General features: G+C 38.2%; 1 non-coding gene across 1 annotated transcript; it reads right to left on the bottom strand.

Moving 5' to 3' along the window:
* Positions 1-314: 314 nt before the first annotated feature.
* On the bottom strand, positions 315-442 carry LOC114621440. Its single transcript, XR_003711422.1, has one exon. It is a non-coding gene; the product is annotated as a small nucleolar RNA SNORA17 (small nucleolar RNA).
* Positions 443-7,954: the final 7,512 nt, after the last annotated feature.

Consider the following 7,954-nt stretch of genomic DNA (forward strand, 5'->3'; position numbering starts at 1 on the left):
TACTCGCTCCCTCAGAAGTGGCTCACCAACAACCCTGCCACCAAGGTCACCTCTACTGTGCTACCCAGGCAAGGTATAAGGCATACTCTTGAAAGTGCTGTAGCAGGTGAGGGGCAGGGCCAGTTCTCTGGGTCACTTCCCCCCTGCCCAGGGCTGAAGTCCAAGGCAGGGTTCTTCTAGTTTCCAGCTTGCCCCCATCCATGGAGCCTGTGTAAGCCTCCCTGGCTCTAAAGTGGTGGTCATCTCAGGACAGCTCCCTGTCGGGGCCCCATGGCCCCAGTCTGATTGCCGTCTCAAGCCTGCTTTTTAAAGGGACTTGTAGGCTACTAATCAGATGTCCATAGGTTAGAACACTGACTGTAGACATTGCCTCTTTCCTTTCTGCCACCTACTGACACACATGTGACACAGCAGCCACACCTGCAATGCCTCTAGGGGCAGGTGAAAATTCTGTTTTTATAGCAAGAAGTAATAAAATGATAGTATTATTCCTTTGGAAAACTTTGTCATTAATTCAGTTGTATCTGTGTGTCCATGCTTTGGAGGTATATTCATATGAGTGTGAGGGTGTCACTGTCAGATTCAGTTGCAGGTTGTCACGAATTACCTCGCATAGCGCTTGAAATCAAACTCAGATTCTCTGCCAGAGCAGTGTGTGCTCTTAATTGTTGAGACATCTCTAAAACCCCGATAATAATATTCCTTAGTAATGAGACGTTGATCTCTTTCTCGCTGTTTTTAAATTGAAAATAGATTCTTTTCTCCTGCATTACATCCTGACCAGTTTCCCCTCCCCCAACTCCTCCCAGCCAACCCCCACCTCTCCTCTCCCTCAGATTCACTTCCCCTCTGTTTCCATTAAGGAAAGAGCAGTCCTCCAAGAGAACAACCAAACATGTCAAAAGAAGATACAAGAAAGAACAATATCAACTAACCAGACACCCCAGAGCTCCCAGGGACTAAACCACCAACAAAGGAGTACACGTCAGGGGACCCATAGCTCCAGCTGCATATGTAGCAGAGGGTGGCCTTATCTGGCATCAGTGGGAGAAGAGGCCCTTGGTCCTGTGAAGGTTTAATGCCCCCAGTGTAGGGGAATGCTAGGTGAGGTGGGAGTGGGTCAGTGGGTGGGTGGGGGAACACCCTCACAGAAGCAGGGGGAGGATAGGGGGCTTGTGATAGGGAAACCATGAAAGGGGATCTTTGAAATGTAAATAAATAAAATTTTCAATAAAAAAAAGACAAGGCAAAAGCCCTTTTACTGAGGCTAGTCAAGGCAATCCAATAGGAGGAAAAAGAGTCCCAAGACAAAAGAGTCAGAGACATGCCTGCTCCTGTCCAGGGAAGTGATCAGGAAAGTGGTTTTCCCAAGATGAAGCTGATCTCTGCACTCTTTCTTGCTTTGGCACACAGGCTCCTTTCACCATGACTATCTGTCTCAGCATGTAGCTTTCTTCCCATAGTCGAGTGTAGCTGCTAAGACTGTGGCCACCGTGTGGGCACCTCAACCAATATGTAGAAGCAGGGGAAGAAGAGCATACTGTCTCTCCTAAATTCATATCCAGCACTCCTACCTGTACCTAATTAGCTAAATCTCAATCCCTAAGATGTAACGAACTGCAAAAACACAGAAAGCAAATATTTAGTCTAGGCAACTAGAATTGCAGCTGAGAATGGTGAGTCCTGGTGAACATGAAAAAAGAGAATATCAATATTTTGTCACATCCAGCAGCTACCATCATGGCATTTTGCACATTGTGTTTAGGCTTCTACTTTTCTAGAACTTTCCAAAAGGGACCTACCTGAACTTTCTCTGTCCTATACTCTCCAGTGTAAAGTTGCTAAGAATCATTCTGTATCTGTACATTGTCAACACCAGCTTGTGCAAATGGAGTCTTGAATAGAACTCCAATGATATCTTCTCTAGAAAACTGTGATGTGACTTATCTGGAGTCATTTTATTCTCACTCTCATTCGTATATTTGGAACAAGAAATGAAAGCACAGAATTTAAAACACATAAAACAGATTTCTCCCAGACTCTGGTCTTTTTACGTAGCCAGGACAGGCTTTAAATTCCCAACTCTTCTGTCTATACCTCCAGAAGTATTGGATTACAGGTATGCACCACTACACTCAACCCAGTTCATTTTTGTAATAAAACTTCAGTTGTTACAAGCATGGAGATTTGTGTGAGTGGTAGAACATGTATCTGGCACTTGCAAGACCCTAGGTTCAATCCCCAGCACCTCTCTCCCCAAAGAAAATTTGTATTAGAACACAGACAAACCTATTTATTTATATATTGTCTATGACTATTTTCATGCTACAAAGGCAGACACAATTAGTTGTTATAGATACAGTCTGGCTCACAAAACCTAAAGGCCTTCCTGATCCTTCCAAAGAAAGGTCATTAATTACTGACCTAAGTAACCTGAGATTGGAACCACTGTAGATTGAGGTGTGTGTTTCCAACTTTTACCCTTCAAGAAATACAGGATTTTGTTTTCCTCAAAATGTCTTTTGCCTCTGAAAAATGTGTGAATCAACAATGTTTATTAACTAAGTAATTAATGTATGTAATTAGTTTGAATCAGAATACTTACTTAGCAAAAGATAATCTGTAAGAACACACTGAGTTACTGTTATGGCTGTGAAAGGTAGTTTTATTCTGACTGTTCATATTAAGAGAGATACAAAAATTGATCTCAATTAATTGAAAACAAAAAGGGGGCTGGCCTGACATCTCAGTTGGTAAAGCGCTTCCTGTGCAAACATGAGGCCTAGGCACTGTAATCAATGCTTAGACGGCAGCCTAGCATCAAAATCCATGAGGACCGGGAGTAAAGAAGCGATTCGTTCAACCTTTGAGAGCCAACAGTGTCTAAGATCCAAGAGTTCTGGCACCTTTCTATGTATGCCTTTCTGGCTACACCAAAGGATGAGAACCAGAAGATAATGAATAGGCCAACTACTAATTGCTTCACCAACCTAAGGACCAGTAAAGCCATTCCTCAGAAGACACAGTCATCTTTAAAAGGTCAGGGTAAGTACAAACCTCTTACATGATCAGTTTTTAAAGACAGGAAAATATTTTAAAACACTAATGTCAATTCAGTTTTCTTTTTTCATACCCAACTTTCCTTTTTTCTCTCTCTAAGTTTCTAAGGCACACTGAAAAGTCAAACTGCGGCATCCTTAATCATTACCAGACAATACATTGCAGAGATGTTTGTGTTCTACAAAAGAATTCCAGCAATTTACTGATGCTGCTGCTTCTCTTGTCAACATGGCAATTTCTTTCTAGATTTACCTCTTTGCTGAGGTCACAGCTGTCAGTGTGGTCCCTTCCCCATGGTGTGCTGACTTTCAGACCCAACTGCTCAAGTTACCAGGAGTATTGCCAGATACTGTGTGATCTCCATGTACAAGCAACTTTGAAAGCATTTTTTCTTGAAATACAAGTAAGCCTTATACAAGTTGGAATGGGAGCTGGCCACACAGATTTCTTGGCAAAAAAAAAAAAAAAATTCTGAATCAAACTATTCCACTTCTTGCTTTAAATGCATTAAGGAGTTATTGTTCAGTTGCTTGACTGTTTACTAAGAAGTAAAAGGGTTAAAATATTGATAAACATTACCAAAAGTTGTTTCTTTATGCATCTGTCTGTTGAATTGAGCTTTGTTCTCATTTGCTGTGCACAAACTTTGTAATTTCATGTCAACATATAGATGTTCCTTCACCTCGAGCAACTGGAATCCTTTTCATAAATCCTTACCATTGCTTATACTTTGAGGTGTTTCTTCAGTGTGGTCTTCTAACAGTTTCAGAATTTCAGGTCTGCCTATAAGGTGTTGGATCCATTTTTAATGTATTTTTGTGCCACATGAAAGGCAAGAATCTAGTTTCAGTTTACATGGACCTTCAACTTTTCCAAAATTATTTGTTGAGAGGGATTTTGTTTCTACTTTTATGCCATTCTAATCACAGAGAACACACAATTGTTTTCAATTTTCTTCTATTTGCTAAGATTTACTTTGCATCCTAGTGTGTGTGTGTGTGTGTGTGTGTGTGTGTGTGTGTCCTTCTGTTGCCGGACTAATGAAGCCATACACTATTTTTATATTACAGTTAATCTGTGCCTTTATATCCAGTAGCATTTTTTTTTACAGTATATAGTCAAAATTGCAGTATCCTCATAATTCATTGTTCTCTTAGTGTTTAATTGTTGGTCTCTTCATACTAATGTTGATTTGAAGTCTCCTTTGTCAGATAGCTATGTAGCTGTATCTGTTCTGTTCCCAGTTCTGCTTGCTTGGTTACAAGGCCTTCTCTTTCCCTTTGACTCTTAGATTATGTTTGTCTTTGACAATCAGGTTCATTATTTTCAGACAGAAAATGATGTGCTCCTGATTTTCCATTCTTCTGGTTTCATTTTTTTATTGAGACTTGAGGCAGTATTCAGTTATTATTGAATGGTATTTGTTAATTCCTATTATTTTACTGGTACCTAATTTTCATTTGCTTATCTATTATTCTAATCCAGTTTATTAGTTCCTGTGACTTCAAGGATGTATATTTTTTTCAGTATAATACTATTTTATATATCTTCTGTAGTACCGACTTAGCTAGTATTAATCAAAATTGAAAGATTGTATTCTCTTTAATTGATGAATGGTGGTAACAATTTGGCCGGATAGTCATTGTTTGTCAGAGCTTGAAGTGCATAGTATCATACCCTGATTGCTCTTAGAGATTTTATATAAAATATCTGCTGTTCTGATGGGTTTTCCTTTGTATATGACTTGACATTTCTTACCATTGGCTTTTAATACTCTTCTCTGTTCTATGCATGCAATATTCTAACTAAAATATAACACCAGGAAACAGTTCTGGTCTTGTATGTTTGGCATTATAAATATTTCCAATATCTAGATAGTCAATACTTTCTCTTGATTTGAGAATATTTTTGATTTATTGCATAATTTTAATACCTTTAGTATATATTTCCTATTTCTCTATGACTATAATTTATAAATTTGGCTTTTATTTATTTCCTATAATTCTTTGTTTGTATTTTGTTACTGTTTTATATTTGTCATTTCCTGAAAGTTCTCAATTATTTCTTGTCACCAACCTGACGTCATCAACTTATTGCTGCCTTCTGCTTGATCCATTTTATTAATAAGCCTTTTTGCTGAGATTTCCTTATTGACTATTGAATTCTTCACAATTAACTTTTTTAGTATTCCTACCTCTTGCTTCTTTTCTTATCCTATCCCATCCCCTTTATTCCATTCAGCTGTTTGCTGCACTCTCAGTGAATTTCCTTAGAATTTTGTATATTTTAGATTTTTGTTGAACATTTTTATGATTGCTCTTTTGAGTTCTCTAAAACTTTTTCTATTTCACTGTCATTAACGTTCATTGTTGGAGAAATGCTAATTTGTTGAAGAATCAAGTTAGCCTTGTTTTTCATGCTTTTTTGTTATTGTTGTTGTTGTTACACTTTTACCACTAAAAGTAGCAATGTTCAGTTATGTTCAAAGGAGACTCAGAGGCTATCAAAAGCATAAATACTAAGGTAAAGATTATGGAAGCCATGATGTTATATTTTTTAACCAGTAGCCTTTAACAGAACATGTATTTCCTCCTTCCACATTTGTCAAAGACTCTGCACCATTGCACCCTTCTGCCTATGTATGAGGGCTACCCAAGTAGGATATATCTTGAGATCTGTTGCACAGAAGATAATTTGTAGTCAACAATAACAAATTTCCTAATTCAAAATATCTAAGACAGCACATTTCAAATATGTACCATTAGATGTATACAAAAGCAAAATGATATGTCAATTATCTTGATGAAGCATTATATATATATGTATATATATTAATGTGTATATATATATATATACACATTGTATGATATAAATGGATACATCTGTGATTTGTTAATCAAAAATAATAGTAGTATGATGTGGGACTGTGTACGGGTATTCTGGTTCATGGCTGGGCAGGTGCCTAGAACCCCGAGACTCTGCATGAGAACCAACAGGAGTTCGGCGTGCCCCCAGAACCCAGGGTCTTGAAAAACAGTCTAGTCTCCATAGAATTACATTGTTCAGTCACGTAGGCTGGCCATTACAGCCCCTCCCAAAGTGCACAGGTAGAGGGCGTGACTTGAGGCCTCAGGCCCTAGGGATTTACATACTAATGAAGGCCAGAGGGCGGAGCAAATTAAGCATGCCTCCCCAGATCCTCTCCCTTTCTCCCTCCCTATTTAACTCGGGACTGGACTGAGTTTTATGGGAGTACTTCCAGATTCATCCACCATCCAACATGACAATAAACCCTTTTGGAACCAAAGACTTCCTCGTGTTATTGGGGCCTGCCGCAGCCAAAGCCTCAGGCCGCTGGAACCATAGACGTTCCTCTTGCATGTGGGACAGCCGCAGTGTGGAAACCCACTGGGACTCCACTGCTGGAGCCCTCTTATATTTTCCCACAGTATGACATTCACAAAACTACACTTTTATGTTATTTTTAGAGTTGGTTGTACACTATCATACACTAGATGTCTATATTCTCTTCATCATGTCACAGAACCATTTGTATTAATACCACCCCTTTTCTTCCCTCTGAGCCAGCATAGTGAATACTATTTAAAAGTCTACTGGCCAAATACAAGAGCATATTTCTAACCAGTTCTAATGTAATCATCTATATGTCTGCCTTTATGTTAATTCTAATTGCTGTAGGTACACAATATGTTTTATAACTGTGGGTTATATAAATGTCACTGCATTTTTTTTTTCTTTTTCAAGATTCTGTTTATCACTCTTGGTTCATATCTGCCCCTTCAAGCCTTAGTGAACACATGTTCTTAGTTTTCCTGGTTCTAAACTGAAATATCATTTTTATATCTTTTCTAAATGCCAGACCATTTATCCTTTTGTTGGAAAATATGTTACATCTCACCCCAATTACTCACTGCTGATAATCAACATAAGCCCATAAAGCAACTAGAAATTAAGAACAGGATGCAAAAGAGGGCTTATTTCAAGAAAGTGACAGATTGGGGTCACACTAAATGACTTCAGATAGGATGTTATGGGAATGAAGTCGCTGGACAGTGAAAAACTAGACCATAAATCTTGGAATAAATGTCTAAAATAGTTCCCTGTGTTTCTCTCTTCCTCTCATGGGCTGAGAAGCTTGTGTTGAGTAAGTCAGTTCATTTTCTGAGATTCTCCTAAAATGCAATAAATCTGTTCTGTTTCTCAAGGTCTTGTTGTAGATCCTGACTTTGACCTTTTGTAGTCAGGATTTATGAGGCCATTGGACCAGAGATTAGGCACTTAAATGTTAACAAGAAAGTAACAAGCTAGTATCAAAGTATAGGATATTAAGCTCTTCAAATGACAAAGACTGAATAGTGCACACCCAAAAGATGTGTTGAATTCCTATGTCTTGATACTTCTGAATAAGACTTCATTGAGAAATGAGAACAATCTTGGTTTATATTTATGATGAGAACAATGAAATAATTTTGAATTGAGTGTGACTGATGCCCTTATGAGAGGAATACCATTTTAACAACAAATACAGAGTTTGGACTGATTCTTCTTCAAACCAATCAACACCAAGGTTGAAATCAATCATCAGAAACTGGAAGAAGCAAGGACAGATTCTCATCTATAGATTTTAGAAGCAACATGGTTCTGCCACCAACATGGCTGGTTGGATGAGGAGCCTCTGGGATTGTTTCTGTTGCCAAATCACATTGCTGTGTCATATTGTCACAGAAGCTTAAGGAAATTAATAGCAACACTAGAACACCTTAAATAGATAAAGGTATTTAGTAGATATTGAAATAGATAAAATTCATCTAATTTAATTCTAGTCTAATAAATAGAAGTCATAAAGAATTAAGACTGCTCAAAGCATCAGATG

This window comes from Grammomys surdaster, unplaced genomic scaffold (assembly GCF_004785775.1).
Source record: "Grammomys surdaster isolate TR1022 unplaced genomic scaffold, NIH_TR_1.0 174, whole genome shotgun sequence".
Classification (NCBI taxonomy): Eukaryota; Metazoa; Chordata; class Mammalia; order Rodentia; family Muridae; genus Grammomys; species Grammomys surdaster.